The sequence below is a fragment of the Microcebus murinus genome, chromosome 5, assembly GCF_040939455.1.
Source record: "Microcebus murinus isolate Inina chromosome 5, M.murinus_Inina_mat1.0, whole genome shotgun sequence".
In the NCBI taxonomy this organism is placed as follows: Eukaryota; Metazoa; Chordata; class Mammalia; order Primates; family Cheirogaleidae; genus Microcebus; species Microcebus murinus.
In genome coordinates this window covers 11,508,899-11,525,755 of record NC_134108.1, presented here as the reverse complement: position 1 = coordinate 11,525,755, position 16,857 = coordinate 11,508,899, and the positions used below count along the sequence as shown (strand labels likewise).

The following is a 16,857-nucleotide window of genomic DNA, read 5'->3' as shown; positions in this document are numbered from 1 at the left end:
AATTTAAGAAAGCCAGCAGGAACCAAAAAATGATACTTCTTAGCCCTAAGACAGCAAAAGACGTGAAAACATAGAAATGCATACTTTCAGAATTGTGCACACATCTAGCTTAATCACACTATCATTTAAGAAGATTTTAATGAACTTCAGATGCTAAAAGATATTTTGAGATTTCTCTGGAAGTTCAGCTGGTTCTCAGGTCCAAGCTGAACTAGGACAATAGGTAGCCAGGCGTAGGTATTTTGTAAGCCACAGCCCGACATGGTTCTACCTTGTTGTGCTCTGTAAGGACCTGAGAAAGCAGGGCCGTAGGAACCTATTAAAAGTTAGCACTGGGCGGGGCACAGTGGCTCATACCTTTAATCCTGGCACTCTGGGAGGCTGAGGTGGGAGGATTGCTTGAGCTCAGGAGCAAGAGCGAGATCCTGTCTCCACTAAAGATAGCAAAATTAGCCAGTAGTGCCTGTAGTCCCAGCTACTTGGGAGGCTGAGGCAGGAGGATCACTTGAACCCAGGAGTTGGAGGTTGCAGTGAGCTATGATGATGCCACTGTACCCCACCCAGGGCAACAGAGACCTCTGTCTCAAAAAACAAAACAAAACAAAACAAAAAAGCTCTGGATGGCCTTTGTTTTTGTTGTGTTTTTTTAAGACATCTTCTATTGAAGTCCTTGCAGCCTGTATGTTAAGGAACCAAGACCCAACACGGTTAGGTGACTACAGTAGTCATTGGTAGAATCACGTCTGGAGCCTAGGTCTGCTGACTTCAGGACAGGGCTTGCTCCTGGACTACTCCAGCATGAAGAGAGATGAACACTGCATGGCCTGGTTCTTCCTGCTCTATGGGAAGAAGACTTGGCATTTTAGAGCACAGAAATTCATCAAACATTGAAACATTTGCTGTTGTATTGACACCATCTCTTCTTTAGGAATTATCATGGGAAAAACTAGGAAAAGTTATTCCATTGACCGGTGATGACCAGTTATTGTTCCTTTTGTCAACAGGCAAGATGATGATGAAAGAAGTCCTGGCAGCTTCCTGTATCCCAGGCCTTGTAGAAATAAATGAGACAGACGTGCTTCAAAGTTCTAATGTGCATCACATCGGATCTTGTTTAAGGAAGCGTTAAAAGGAACCCACCGTTACCTATTGAGAAGGCTCTGTGCTCTCAGGCATTGTTTCTGATTGAACCCAGAGGTTGCAAGCATGCCTCCCTGTATTACCTGTTGGAGCAGGTTTAATTTTATAAATTTTAAACACAAACTCTATGAGTTTCTAGTTCATAATTGTTCTTTTTGAGGATCCACTCAGATGAACAGTGTTGCGTCTATAAAAGATACACACTTCCACAGGACCAGAGTTGATTGGGATATCAGTGGCAACAAACTCCATCTGTAGCATCATCCAGGACCAGGGATGGAAAGGACAGACCCCAAGGAAACCCTTCAGGGGGAGAAAGTCAGATTGTGTTGGACCTACAGATTAGTAGAACCATAGCTTTAGTAAACCAAGGCTCTTCCCTTAAACACAATCTGTGTAGACTGTGTAATACTTGGCTGGTGGCTTCGATCCATTATTATTTGGTATCTCCCTGGACATTCTCAAACACTACAAGTCTTAAGCTTTCATTTTAAAAAAAAAAAGAAAGCTTAAATGCAGCTTTAAGAAAAGCCAGGGTTCAATATAGTCTTCAGAGTGTGTCCCCCCAGCCTTCCTGTCCTGTTATTACAGTAGCAGTTACCTAGCTGGTAGACCAGAGGCCCTGTGGGAGAGAAAGGAACAGAGAATGAGCTGGTTTGTTACATTGTATCATAAACATACTTTATAAGTACATTTCTTGTTAGCTTCTTATTCAGGCAGAGATTATAAAAGTTCACTGCAAGTATCCAGACCAGGATTTGTGTTTTGGAAATTATCAGTGTTCACAATACCTGCAGGGAAAAAAAGATACAAAAACTCAAATATGGGCACTCTTTAACACCCAAAAGAATATTTTTATCATTCTTTTATTTGTTTTGGCTCTGTCAAAAATTAAAGTGCTTGGAATGCTGTAGTCTGTGGTCTCTTGAAATTTAATCAATGAGAACCTAACACTTTCACAGTATGCTGTCACTTTGGACATTCATAATAAAAATTGAAACTGATTTTGGTTGTTAGTCATTTATTTTGCTTTGTAGCTTAGCGTGTCTTTTGTGGTTTACCTTTGTTTAGCAACTGAACAACGCGTATCACCATATGTACAGACAGAGATACATACATAGTTCAAGGCTTTCACTGTTTCTTTCATTGAATCACTGTTTTTTCTATACTTGAACAACCACTCCTTTTATTTGTTGAAAGGCCAAGATATTTTTGAATGTCAAGGTCTTTTTGAATATGCATTCTACAACATGGATTAAAGATAATTCTTGAGGATTAAACCTAAACTTTCTTGAGTTTCTGCTGATAATATATTAATATTTTCTATTAAAGTGAGTATGATTATATTTTTACTAAGAAGTAGATAGCTGGAGAAGGCTGTGTGTAATATAGTGGCAGCTATAGGCTTTTCAAAAGCATCTTTTTGTTTGTCTGTCTGCCTGGTGTATTGGAGTACTGTGTTATGTCTTCCAGCGTGTTCTAGTAAGAAATCAAACAGCTCCAAAGAAATCCCAACACGTGAGTCTATGTAGAAAACAGACCTCGATTGGCACTTTTACTAAATTTGATATGGCAATAAGAAAAGATCCTTTTCCTTCTATTCTTTTGTAACTAAACCTGCAATTGGCAACCACCGTTCTAGCTCCCACCTTCCAACCTCTTTCAGTCCCCACACACAAAAGGAACAACATGGATTTGGGATTAACCTGGACATTCTTGCGCACATATGAGCAAATGATTTGGGAACACTTAAATTGGAAAAAAAAAACAAATAGAAGGTTCTGAGTTTCTTTCCAGTGGATGGGGTGCGAGGAAAAAACGGAATAGCAACCAAACCTAAAAATAGGATCATACCTTCAGCACTGGGTGGGTGTGCAGTCACCGCTTCCGATGATCAGCTGCACACCGAGGCCCATCTGCTAGAGGAGTTATCTTTTTAAAACCCCAAGGCACCATAATAAGGGCAGAGGTTGATGCTTTTGTTCCCTGGATGAATTCCCTTTTCAGAAGCCCCTTCTCCCCTCTGCCTGAGCATCTGGACGAGCTTTCTCTGTGAATTGGCATGAATATTTAACAGTGCCCCTTCTATCCCTGCCTTCAGTCAGTGGCAAAGGAAAGCTTTCAAAAGTCACTGCTCTCGAGGGACTTTAAACATTTCTAGCTGGTTTTTAAAACAGTATCAGGTGACTTTTGACAAACTGAAGCTATTTGGTATTTACACAATTAGAATCCTCCATGTGCGTTGTTTGGTTTTGTAAGTGAATGCTGGCCTCACACTTGAATTCCAGTACAGAGACCTCATTCGCATGAGATGGGTGGTCGTGAGCAATTCCTTTGTGGATAATGAGGGGGGAAATCTTCATAGAGGGGGGAAATCTATTTGTGAAGGGCCTCCACAAAAGAATTGCAACATAGATGGTTAATTTTATGCAAAGTAATTTATGTCCTAAACGATTTAAGAGTAATAAGCAGTGAAGAAAGTAGTGAAGTTTGATGCTTTAGAAGAAAGCCTCTTTCCATTCATTAGTAGTGATTTCCCCAAATCCACTATTTCTGCATCTGTTTCTCAAAATTGAGGAATATTCCACACTATAGTGGTGGCATCAAAGCCAACCATTTTTATAGCTGGGCTTTTTCTCGTAGGACTGTTTAAAGATTACAAAGAGTGGGGCTGCCTGGCCCCGTTTTTAGATTGGCTCGTACTTACTGTTTTATAGATATTCATTGCACCTTTTTAACAGCTATGGGAAATGTTGTGTTTACTCCCCTTATTGCTTCTGAGGCACAGAACTCTTTCAAAACATTTTTTTAAAATAACATAAAAAAAAATAACTTGAGAGTAAAATTACAAAAAAAGAAAAAAAATAACATAAAAAAGATTCTACCTGTGAGCTAGAAGGAAATAAAATGAAGCCCATTTTCATACATTCTTATATTGCTGCAAAAATAACATTTTTTTCATTTCAATAAGGTACAGATCAAGTGCCTATTATTGTCAATGATGTAGGAAAGAAGACTGTGAACTAGAAAAAAATATGGATTTTTTTCTAGTTCCCTAAACTTTTAAAATACAAGTTCAAGTACTGTACCCAGATATATTTTCTAAAAAGATATTCATAAAATTAATACAAATTTAAAAATCCACTAAAGGGTCCATCATCCTAGAAATAGACCTGGCTTTCAGATAGCCTTAACTCAGCTTTCATGGCTGGGAAAGAACCTGAATACACCTTTTATAACGTTTCCCAGTTGATCATGGGTGAGGAGAATATTACTGAGTAGGAGAAATTGCTATTCAAAAGATTTTTTTGAAAAATTTTGTGAAGACTAAGCCAAATTTTATTTTATATCATCTTAAAGAACCCTGCGTGGATTCAAAAGTTCTCACAAACAGTATCAAACGGGCAAAATAAAGAGCCATAGAATGGGCACCGGCTCCCCGGCCTGTCACTGCATTGTTCCCAACCTTTCATCCCTGACAGGGGAAAAAGCAAGCCAGGGAAGAAAAGGAAGTAACTTTTGCCAGAAATGTCCATGTTATCAAGGTTTATATTTTGCCTGTGTAGACGGAAATAATATGTGCACATGCACACACGTCATGAGACTGGAGACCATGAGCACAGTGACCAGAATCTTCCTAGATTGCAAAGTTTCCAAAGATGAGGCCTGGCCTGGCCTGGCTGGGGACTTCCAGGAGACCTCAGGGACCGAGAGGCCAGCTCTGGTTCTGCAGCAAGAGCTGGGGCTCGGCCACCCAGACAGTCATCCGGGGCCTCGCCCCCTGGGCAGCTGCGGCCGGAGCCCCATCCTCTTCACTCTGACTCCAGCTCCCATCTTGGCTTTCCAGGAGAATGTTTAACTTCGTCTCTAAATGCTAACATTCCTTCCTTCCTCCAACACGTGCTTATTGAGTGCTTACTGAAGGCCTGGGACTGTGCATGAGATGAGAGCTAGAACTGTGAGTTCACACCACGCCTGAGCACACCGTCAGGATCTGCATATCCAAAGGGAGGACAGATGTGAGTTGCATTTAAACACAAGAGACTCACAGAGGCAGATGCACATCGGCAGTTTCCCTAAAAACAACTTGTTTTTTATTGGCTCAGCTTTCCACTATGGAAAGAAGAGAAGAGTGCTTACTTACAGTGTAGCCTTTCGCTGTTTCCTAGCCAGTAACAAATTTATTGTTCTATTTGGACTTTAGAATCTTGGAATTATATTTACTTGTACTAGTGAACCATTCCTATTCCAAAGGGTAAGATTTCCAAGGACTTTTCATCTAATTTCGGTTGCCTAGCAGCAAAGATCTCTAAGGCAGGATTCCACAAACAGCTCTCCAGTTGGGCATTCCTTCCAACAGATTCCAAACGGGATCCCTCTTTTCTTAACCCTTAAACCATAGTATACAAGCCCCACCATCCATGAATGCTACCATGGAATTCAACATGGAGAAGTGACAAGTTTCGTCTGTAAATGGATGGAGGGAAAAACTCAAAAAGCCCTCAACCACAATGACTTTGGCTTTACAACACTTGGAAAATTACAAAGAAGCTATTTCCACTATGAAACCACAAGAATTCAGAGTTTTTTGAGAGATCTCTATTATTTAAGAAAAAAAATGTGTATTTAATGGAACAAGGATGGATCACAGCAGGAGAGTGGGACAGAAAAGACAGAAAGTCATTCTTAGCCCACATTTTTTCTGAAGTGAGTTTAATTTTCCTGGGGCTATCTTCATAGTCCACAGCAACAAGCTTGGTTTTCCCAGACCCCTGTCCCAATTAACAGTTGCATAGACACAGGGTTGACTGAATGTTTCGGTCTAGTTGTATCTGACTTAGAAGGATACTACTGTTAAATACAAAAGAAGAAATAAAGCCAATAGATAATCAGTGAATTGTGGATTTCATTCACCATTAGCTCCTATATTTTTCTGAGGCAGAATAATATCAGCTCTAAGTACAGGAATTTATCTAACTAGAAATAAGACTTTGATATGTAGATTTGCTTTGGCAATTCAAGCACTTCTACCCAGTGGGGAACACTGTAGACAATACATGTTTACTTAAAGCACACTATTAACTCGAGTTAAGTATAAGCATGACCACCACCAAATCATTTGCTAATTATTCTTTCTTGGGCTTCAGCCAAGACATAAGCAATAATGTTCCACTCAGCTAAAGCCATACTTACATTCCAACTAAAAGTAGTAATTCCTCCATATGCTTAACTGTTCCATCAAAATCGTCACACTGAAGGTCCCCAGGGTAATATCACAACTAACTGTTTTCTAGCCTAGTAGGGGGCTGGGGTTTTTCCAGTGGATTTCCAGGTTTTAGGGCATTTGGATATATTTTTTAATGGACTGACATAAATGCTCTACCGGGTATAATGCTGCCAGTCTTCGCTGCTACAAAGGCCATCAGGACCCCGAAGTGCCCCAGTCTGGGCCAGCACCCAGAGTGCTCAGAGCGCTGGGCTGGGGCAGAGGTGGCGCCAGGTGTAGAGAGCCAGCTTCTGATGTAAATAGGCTTCAACTAAAGTCACTCTCCTCCCAGGGGCAGAGCAAAAAGGAAACCCACTTAATAGAAGAGATGTGCTTAGTGTATTTTAGTTCATCCCTTAAACATGGAGGCATGAAAAACCCGTGTCCTATTTGCGTTGCCTTTGCTAGCATCAAGGAAGTTCCTTCTCTTGTTGCATTTCTTCCATTACCCACAAGGAAAACACATTGCCTCACTCAGGTGTGTCTCTTCAGCTCCTCTTAGCTCAGTCTTCGATTTGCCTCGTTTTCGTTCCTTGCTCTGAGTGCTTGCGGCTGGAGATGCTGCCAGCGCTTCCCTGGTGCTCCCCAAACTCGTGTGCACATCAGAATCCCCCGGGAAGCTTGAAGAAACACTCCGGTGTCCCTTCCCCAGAGACTGTGACTCCCGGAGTGTACCCTGGGTGTCGGGAGTTTTCGAGAATCTCCAGGTGGATTCTAATCTGCAGGCAAGTTGGGGGACCCCCGGGCTGGAGGTAAGAAAGGAAAGGTCCGGCAGGCCCAGGCCTGAATCCCAGCCTCCTCTGCTTCCCGTGAGTTGTGCGATTTGGGGCAAGTCAGCTAACCTAGAGCCTTGGTTTCCGCGTCCGTATGGTGGGGATAATCGTGCCAGCAGTTCTCTCATCTGTCTGATGGAAATCATGTTCACACTATGTGATTAGTGATCGCGCATGTTTGGCACAGGGAGGGCACTCAGGAAATGACAGCAGTCAGTGATCCCTAAGGTCAAATAAAGACAAGGAAATATTGTTGATGTTTAAGTGATGTCAGTTTAATGAAAGCGAAAACAAGCAGGGTGACAACCAGGCTCCCTGCCACGTGGGATGCTTCCCGCAAACCCCACCACCACCCACCCCCAGGACAATTGAGTTGTCGATCCATTGCTAGCTTGTTGGAAAGAATGACACAACCTCACACGCAGAGATAAGGCTATTGTGTGCATGTGTTTTCCCAGGGCGGGGTGGGTCTTCCCCGGGTGACCTCAGGAGTGCAGCGGGCACACTGCCGGTCCTACCTCACTGGCATGGACGTGACTCTGACGTGCAGCCCTGGGGTAGGACAGACAGAAAGTCTGCCTCGTTCTGCCCGGGGTGAGCGGTCTCTGGTGGCGTGGCGAGCAGGGGAGGTCGGTGGGGTGCGTTCCGGCACGATGGAACCATGGAGAGACAGAATGTCGGGGCTGAAAGGGGCCCAGACCATCCCCTGAGCCCCAGGAGTCCTTAACTGCGAGCACTCTGGGAGATGACAAGCGACATCTTTGGCATATTTAAAGTTTTCTTTGATGAGGGCCATGGCTTTTCATCCGATTCTCGAAGAGCTCGCTAACCTTCCAATACCAAATAACCGATTTCGTGAATAAGGAAACAGACTCAAAGGAAACTGCTCGAAGCCACGTGGGCAGTTAGGAGCAAAATGGAGTTGGAACTCAGGTGGCCACACTGTCCCCAAGCTCCACCCCCCAGCGCCACAGCAAGGCTCGAGCAGCGCGGGGGTGGGGTGAGGGGGTGGGGGTGTGGAAGCGACAGGTCCCGCCAACTCGCCAGGCGGTCACAGCCGGAGCAGACAGCACCCACGTGACACAGAGTGAGGCTTCCGTCTCCCGAAGGCAGAACGGTTGTATCTGTTGGAGATTCTCATTATTTTAACCCGCAAGGGGACATCAGTCAGGATCAGAGGAAGGGTCCCGCTAACAGGAATCTGGGCAGGCCTAAAGGGGTTCAAGCCTCCACAAGTATAAAGTAGACAAAGGCCTAAAAAGGAACAAGAATGGTTTGTGTTTTCTTTTTCTTTCTCTAATGTAATTTAGTTTTCATGCAGGCTGATGAGCTGAGTAAAGTTGTGGCCGGGTGAAGGAATTTTACAACTACCTACGAGACTCTGTTAACCCTGACACCATCGGGTCCCTAACGATGGTAACCACGCAGGGCTCACCTGCCGCGCTCAGAGCACAGGCGACAGGAGTTGCAGTGGCCGCTGGGCACACATGCGGCAAAGGCTTCGAGGGGACTCCCTGCTCCCCCAGTTCACAATTCCAACAAGCACAGGACTTTGTAGGGTGCAAGGTGACTAGTCCGTTATTTTCTAAGCTACTGAGAAACCTTCTAGGTAAGCTGCTCTGGCAGAGCGCGCCATGGGGTAGAGCCCAGAAAATGTCTTTATGCAAATTTATTTTTTCACCCTTATTGACCTTCCCTAGTATCGCGGTTTCTTGTGACAAATGCTGAGGAATTTTGCACTCCAGGAACTATGTAGTATTCCACAGCGGCATTTCCTCCTTCACGTCGATTCAGAGCTGCTCTAGCAATGTTGTCTGCAAGAGGCTGACTTTGGCAAGAAAGGAGGGCCCACGGCCCACGCGGGGACATGGGAGGCAGGAGAGGGGAGGTACAGACTGCTCTGGGTGACAGAGCTGCCTCAGGGAGGCAGAGAACTGGGTGCTACTTCTCCCTGGAGACCAGTGAGCCCCTTGGGGGTGTGGTGCTAGGGACCAAGGACAGACAGCCTGTGCCTTTCTGTAAATTACAGAAGGGGGTTCCTTGGCCCGAGGGGAGGGCGCACAGCATGGCAAGGGGAGCACAGCTGGGTGTCAGCTCCTGCCCACCCCCAGAGCAGGTGCTCTCGTGCAGTGTGCAACCTGCTCAGCTGTGCTCAGCAGCCCTGGGACAGACCCCGAGTTGAGCCATTTCACCCCAGCCGGGAAGAACAAGGATAATACTGAGAGGCCAGGATCCTCGCTCACTTATGCCCAGGTTTTGGAGGGATGGTGGGATGGAAGAGAAGGTGCTAGGGAGATGGAGAGGTTGAGGACCTTCCTTTTCAGAACTTGGAGGGCTTCTCCTTCATGCTCATCCAGGGCTTCGTGGATGTTCACAACCTCCCCAGTCCCTCCCTCCCTTCCCCACTGGCTGCTCCCTCAAACTCCTCCCCCAGATGGGCTCTTGTGTCTACACCTCCTCATCCTAAGTTCTCTTGCGTCTACACCTCCTCATCCTAAGTCTCTACATACTAGTCACCTTGTACCCTACAAACTCCTGTGCTTGTTGGAATTGTGAACTGGGTGAACCTACTAGTCTGACCTCAGGGTCAAAGGCCTGCAGGGTGACCTCTCCAGGGTGGGGTAGGGAGAGGCTTGTCCAGACCCTGGCACAGAGGGCTGGAGAGTGCCAGGGGGACACCAAAACCGGAGGCCTGTGCCAGCCTCATGTCGGGGCACCGGGAGAAGGAAGAGCTGGGGCCTGTGGTGCGTGAGGAGTAGGAGGGGACGAGGGCCGGGCAGAGCTGGGCCCTTCCCATTGTGCTCTGTAGTTTCTCGGGGCTGCTCCATCTTCACACAGCGGCCTTCCTCCTCCCTGTGTCTCCTCTTCTGTCTCTTCTCAGCTCGCGTGTCATTAGATTCAGGGCCCACCCAGAAAATCCAGTGCTATCTCATCTCAAAATCCTTAGTTACATCTTCAAAGACCCTTTTTCCAAATCAGGTCACACTCACAGGTTTGGGGGGTGAGGACATGGACTCACCTGGCCATTCGCCCCACTGTGCACCGTAATCCCAAAGCCATATTGTTTCCTAAGGCATTTTCCTGTATTTTTTCTGGAATGCTGGTGTTCTCTGTCAGTACCTTCATGCCAGCCCTGGGTAGACTATGAAATGTTCTAGAATATCACTTGAGCAGTGCTAGAACACTGTTGACTATGGGATGGAATTCCATAGAAAGGCCCCAGCCCAGCACCCAAGGCATTTACTTATGAAAGAGCAAAAGATCCTTAAAACTGTCTTTTTCTGCTTGCCTCTGTCGTGTTTCCTGATCCAAACTTGGTCACGTCTGACTGAGTGATCACAGGCTGCCTGCCTGAGATCTCCCGTCCACACCACAGCCCACAGGAGTACGTGAGACACCTAATATCAAACATATTAAAATGCACCCGCCTGCCACATTAAATACTTTTTGGTGCAAAAACAGTCTATCGGTTTTTGTATTTCAGCTTTTGGAATTACTCAACCATGAGTGACTCCTCTAATCTGAGCATGAGTGATCTCCCACGTGCTGGAGAAGCCTTAGGAAGTGAGAGCCTCTCAGCCTGCACATTCTTTTCAAATACAGTGAAATACAGTGATGCCTACTAAATCCTAACAAGAAAGTTGATGAGCTTTGTTTTCATTATACTTTATTTCACAGTTATTAATTTCAACTTCGCAATTTTCCTTTGATGTTTGGAGACATTATTATTTTGGGGGGGGGGGGTCCCATGCCTTTCTCTGGTGTGTCCCATCTCTCCCAGCCTCTGCCTGGCTTGGTGGCCGCAACCTGAGAAGCTCTCTTGCCCCGTGTACCTTTCCGTTTGTCGAAACAGAATCCAGCATTGTTCATTGTTGTCTACAGTGACATAACATAATACTAATTAGCGCGTCGTTTGGGAGTCCAAGGCAGGGAAACATGTGACCTAGATGGGTTTGGGCTCACTTCCTCAGTGAACAGCGTGTGTTTCTGGTCATGGCAAATTAGTCACCATCATCATCATCTCTTCTTCTTCTTCCTCTTCCTCCTCTTCTTCCTCCTCTTTCTCTTCTTCTTCCTCTTCCTCCTCCTCCTCCTCCTCCTCTCCACCCCAACGTCTGCTGCTCTCCATTTCACAGAGCTGTCTATGTTTCACATTAGTGGTCTCTTCTGCCACTTGGAGTACTCCTGGGGGGCAGGTGATGATAATGTCGGTGGGAATGAACATCCTCTGCACGGGTCCGTGTGCAGCAGCAGCAACGCACCGTGGAGCTCGGAGCCCACGGCCCGCAGCCCGAGGGGAGCAGTCACCCACTGGCAGCGGTTGTGGCTGTCGGGTTGTTAGTAGGAAGATCCTGGAATGTTGGTTTAGTTTCCATGTGTCTGGCATTTACTTGTAAATGTACTCACGCCGCTTGGTACCTGGGGGCGTACGTAGCACCAATGAACACTGGATGCCTTTCGATGCCAGTGCAGCTCTTGCGTTCCAATCTGGACTCTACGCCCACAGAAAATACTGCCCACCAGTAGACCAACGTGACTTACCTTTTTGGCTGTGTCTAGAAAGAAGACCAGATGTAAAAGCGAGTTGGTTAAGTAACCATTTCATTGAACTCCAGGTGCTCCCTCTCAGAGCCTCCTGCCGTGGCCCTGAGCCCGGCACGCTGACCCCACCCGGGGGAGCTGGCACGGCCTGCTCTCTGCCACGCATCCCTTTTATTCAGTGCCTGCCAGGCAAAGAGCTCTGCTTGCCACGTGAGCATAGGCAACTGGATGAGGCACAAGGATCCTGTCCTGGAGGTGGTTGGGAGGCCAACAGGAATGTCTACAAGGCAAAACAAAATCAGTGGTTTAACAGAGGAGCAAGAAAGTGCTGCACTACAGAGAGAAGGATCATTGTTTTGAAGGCAGAGGAGAGGGATGGGTTGGATTCACGGAAGAGCTGGCATTTAAGCTGAGCCCTGACTCCCAATGGGTTGAGTGGGATTTCAAGGCCAGGAAGCCCCAGGGCACGGCAGGGTGATGGGCAAACACGCGGCAGGAGCTGCAGGGGCTTGCAGTGAGAGGGCAGAGCCCACTCGTGATGTGCCAGGCGCCGATGGCCCGGTCATGAAGGGCAGGGGCGCCATAGCGACCAGCCTGGCACTGCCCACCTGCTGTCTTCTGCGCCTGCACACGGCAGCTTGTTCATTTTAAGATTTCAAGGGATGTATCCATTCGTTTACTAGATCACATCTAATACGGGCCAGGCACTGTCTGGTACCAGAAACGCAACAGCGTACAAAACAAAGCCTGTGCTTTCGGAGAGCTTTCCGTCTGCTGGGGAGAGAAGGGCAACAGCAGTCATGTGGGACCTTGGGTGGGTTTAAGTGCCGTAAAGAACGAAGCAGGGTGAGGAGGGCAGAATGGAAAGGGGTAGGCAGGCCACGGCTAGGATTTTACCTCTAGTGGTCAGGGAAGACCTCACTGAGGAGGTGAGGTCTGTTAGAGTGCAGGTCAGCGGGGCTGGGAAGTAAGCTCTGGCTGGTTAACAGGAAACATTGGTGGGGAAATGAGTTACCTGTGCTGCTTGGCACAGTCGAGCCAGTTTCAACGGTTTATGGCGAACTGGTTTTCTTTCCCACTGTCCCCAAGAACATTTTAAATCCAGCACTCGGCGTTCAGCTGCTCAGGGAGGCAGGGCCGAGGTGGCGGGAGCCTCGCAGTCCCAAGTTCTGTGCATTGCCGGGAAGGCTGGTGCTGTCCGTGTCTGTCCGTGAGATACGCAGGGAAGAGCTCCGGCTTTGGAGCCATCCAGATGCGGGTCCCGGTTCCACCTCTCCCACTTATGAGCTCTGTGGCCGTGGCACGGTATTTAAACTTCTTATGCCAACTGCACTTCTCTAAAGTGGGGAGAATGGTCATGCTGCCTCGCAGGGTTGCTGGGAGAGAGAAATCCGATGGACGAGTACAAAGTGGCCGCTCACTGCCTGGGACAGAAGTAACTGCGGCGGCAGCAGGAACAGTGCAGCCAGTGCAGCCAGTGCAGCCAGTGCAGCCAGTGCAGCCAGTGCAGCCAGTGCAGCCAGGGCTCTGCTCAAAGGACGGGCCGCCCTTGCCGGGTTTGTGCTCAGAATCATGTCCCTCAGCGCGTCTGTGGCCTCTTGACAGTCCACGGCTGTGGAACTTTGCAGGGACAAAACGCGAGTTTGATCTTTGCATTGCACGCACTGTGCTTCGCACACAGCGAGGGCCGAGTGTTTTGGTGGGGAAGTGAATTACTGGCTGCAGTCGAACTGGGAAAGGGCCCAGTGGAGAAAATTTTCCATTCGAGGAAAATGTCTCATCAGAGTCTGAGGAAATGAGTAGCTTTTTATTTAATCTGTTCCCCTACATTTTTAATCATGATTTTCAAATTCCACTTTTATAACAATTAGAGTTGCATTAAAAGAGAGATGAGTATCAGGGATAATCACATTTATTTTCATAGAAGTTTTGGATTTCAAAGGTAAAATGTGCCTAGCATGTGGTCCCTCATATATTTAATCAAAATACAACTTGTGGCAGGCAACTCTGGGGGCAAGTGACAAATTGCCTCTTTCTAGGGGGCAGCAGGGTTGAAGATGTCACCAAGGCTCGCCCTGCCACCGAGCTGGTTGTGAATCTTCCAGGCAGAGCCACCAACATACACCTCCCCTGTGAGGGCTTTAATAACTTCCACGTATATACAAGGAGCTTCCAGATGCTGAGCAGAAAGGTGGCATGGGAGCTCAAACACCTTACTGGTGTTATTTTAAAAGCCCCCGGGGGTATTGGCCTTCAGGGAACAGAGGCTGCCTAGCGGCAGGGACCCCTGTCCTGAAGCAGATGGGGAGAGGCCTTGGTGGCACAGACGTGAGGCCCCAGGTGCCTCCTGAGGACAGTCTTCAGGGAGCCGCAGTGACTGTGGCAAGCCATGGCCTGGATGTCTCAGGATCATGGCAGCCCAAAGGTGCCCACAAGCTTTTCATGCAAGCCAGCTCCGTCTTCGTCACGTTCCCAAGACCAGACAAGACGGACTGATGGTGAGGGAAGCGATGCACCTTGTGGACCCGCCCGTCAGAGGGTCCCCACAAAACGTCGGGCAAAGGCAGGGTTCTACATTTTCTTGCCAGTCCCGTGTTTCTCGGCACAGCTGTCGGGGAGCACGCGTGCGTCTGTACCCGCCCGGGGAGCGGCTCTCTCACCCAGCAGAGCCACCGTCTCTCCCCTCCTCCCTCTGCACAAAGCCTACTCATATGCTAGGGACCGAGGAAGGACACAGATATTGCTAATCCTTAGAGGATGTTGAAAAGCTTGCTCTTAGTTAATATAAAAAAAAATAATTGGTGATTTGCCTTTCACATTTTCCTCTCCTATCTACTCATCCCAGTGTGAGAGAAATGTTCAGCAAGTGGGAAGCGGGACGAGAGGGGAAGTTAGTGGCCCTGGGCCACCGGCCCGGGAACAGTCACAGCTGTGTCCATAGCTCGGCGACTTCCTCCATATTGGCTGGTGGCTGTGCATTCGCTCCCTGATGACTTTAAGTTAGGTTCCCTCTTCTTTAGAGATCAGACGTGCTTTGGGGGAGGACATGAACAAAGACGCCTGCTAACTTAATGTTAGCATTTTTAGGGGGGTCGACCACTCACTCACAAGGTCACTCAGCCGAAGCGCCAGCCTAGCACTCACTGTGGTCTGGGCGCAGCAGCCGGGCTGTTTCTCAACTCACAGCGCCCCTGGCTCAGTGAGCCGCCAACCCTCCAGAAGACCTTAGTGAAAACCCAACAGCCTTGACTAGTTTATAAAATGTGCCCACAGAAACGGAATGAAGCTCCTTGGGTTTAACGCCAGGTGGTCGGTCCCTGAAACAGCCTCCCTCCCCTCGCCCCCCGGGCAGTAGCCTGCTAGCGGGGAGGGGGCTGTGGGGCCACGCAGGGTAACTGGGCTTGGCAGACCAGCCTCTTGCAGAAGCAGGTGCAGGACCGGGGGCACCAGGATCAGGGTTCTCCTATGAAAGGAGGCACCACCTCCCTTCTGCCCCTCACACACACCCAGCTGGGGACGCTCACACGACAGCAATTGCTCCTATTTGAGTGCTAGGTGCCACACTGAGCACTTCAGATGCATTTTCCTCCTTACCCCTCACAACAGACGTGTCAGGTGTTCTCTCTCACCTGCTGATGGAATTTGGAAAGGGAGGGTAGCCTGTCCAATGTCATGGCTGATTTAAGTGGGGGGGGGCCTGTAGCTGAGCCCCACATTTGTGCACCTGCCCACCCACCTGTCTACCTACCTACCTACCCAGCCCCAGACCATCTTGGCAGATCTCCAGGGAGCAGGGCTTTTGGGTGCTGGAGGAAGTTACCAACAGGACTGACCCACTTCCTCTGCTGAGAGGCCAGGTATGGGCAGTCTGGAAAAGGCCATGATGATGAGTTGTTAGTACAAAATGGTCAAACCCAGGGAATCATAGATGCCCTTTGTCATTCTTGGGCTTCCTACTTCAGGATTGCTGGTTACTAGTCTTGCATCTTGAAGCTGCCTTGGCTGGACAGATGCGTGGCCCAGGAAGTCCACCGCAGGCTCTAGATGCTGCCGTTCTTGAGCGAGGTGCCAGGGAGTCAGGAGGCAGGAACCAGAGGTCTCCGGTAGGGTGTTTGGTCTCCTCTGGCAGGACAGCTACTCGTGGGAGTGTCTCCACTAAAACCAAGAGAGTTGAAAGTTGAGAGTTGAAGGAGGCACGTGGGGTGGAATGAGGAGCAGGACAAAATCCGAGCACCAGGTGGGTCATTTATTCAACCTGCAACAAAACTTTATTGAGGACCTGGATATAGTCACGAACAGACAAGCACAGACCCTTGTTCATGGGACATATGTTGTGATGCACCAGCAACATGCATATTTTGTGTATCCTAATACAGCAAGTGACAAAGAAATGGATAAAATAATTTCAGGTTTTAATAAGTGCAATGCTGCACACAAACAGGAGGCTGAAGGAGAGACTATGGGGGGAGGGGAAATAAGACGTGCTGCCAAGGAAACAATCTTGCTAACGAGGTGCCCTTCTGGCTGACACCTAAAGTCTGTGTTCATCATAGGTGGGATGGGCAGCCCCTGCCGAGCTCCAAGAGAATGTTCTCTCTGCGATCACATCACTTCTGCTGCTGCAGGGCAAAGATTGGAAGGGGCCACCGCGGAGCAGGGAGCCCGGCTAGGAGGCTCTTCCTGTAGGCTGAGGAATTGAACAAAGAGGAAGAGGACAGAGGTAGCAATGAGAGAAGAGGGTGCATGTTTTTGGAGAGAGCCTCAGTAGAACTTCTCGACGGCTGGGCGTGGAGGTGGGGTGGCCCACGGATTTCCCACTGGGTAGGCCTGGTGCCATTTGCCGAGACAGAGGAAGCAGTCATCAAAGCAAAGGGGCTGTGTGGTGGTCGTCTGGGGGCCTTGAAGAGCCAGGGGATGAAAGTAGGATACCCCATGGATGCACCTGTCAGGGTGACATGGGGGGAAAGCTAAGAGGGGAGTTCCTGCAAGAGTTAATCTCATAGGGTGTGTTGGGTAAGCAAGCCCTTGGCCCAGTGCTAGGGCCACGGTGATGACAGCAAATGGAAGCTGTTCTCCTCTTAGGAACGGGCCAGATCCCTTGTAAGGCCCAGGACAGGAGACAAAGAACAGGGAAGG

General features: G+C 48.2%; 1 protein-coding gene across 2 annotated transcripts in view; it reads left to right on the top strand.

The window, feature by feature from the left end:
* The window catches only part of SCAF8 (SR-related CTD associated factor 8), a 185,990-nt gene that overhangs the window by 151,349 nt on the left and 17,784 nt on the right, over positions 1-16,857 (top strand). The window contains exon 22 of one of the 2 annotated variants that reach the window (XM_012759847.3): positions 1,005-2,144. The exons of the other annotated variant lie outside the window; for it this stretch is intronic. The gene's annotated coding sequence lies outside the window, so the exon portion shown is untranslated. Of the gene's footprint in view, positions 1-1,004; positions 2,145-16,857 lie in introns of those variants that run through there. 2 annotated transcript variants of the gene reach the window in all.